The following is a 276-nucleotide window of genomic DNA, read 5'->3' as shown; positions in this document are numbered from 1 at the left end:
GACCTGGGTTGGGAAGATCCCCTGGAGAAGGGAACAGCTACCCACTCCAGTATTCTGGCTGAGAATCCCATGGACTGTATAGTCTATGGGGTCGCAAAGAGTTGGACATGACTGAGCACTTTGATGGTGACTGCAGCCATGAAATTAAAAGACACTTACTCCTTGGAAGGAAAGTTATGACCAACCTAGATAGCATATTCAAAAGCAGAGACATTACTTTGCCAACAAAGATCCGTCTAGTCAAAGCTATGGTTTTTCCAGTGGTCATGTATAGAT

The sequence above is a fragment of the Bison bison genome, unplaced genomic scaffold (assembly GCF_000754665.1).
Source record: "Bison bison bison isolate TAMUID 2011002044 unplaced genomic scaffold, Bison_UMD1.0 scf7180017864089, whole genome shotgun sequence".
Taxonomy (NCBI): Eukaryota; Metazoa; Chordata; class Mammalia; order Artiodactyla; family Bovidae; genus Bison; species Bison bison.
Note: the sequence above shows the minus strand (reverse complement) of the source record.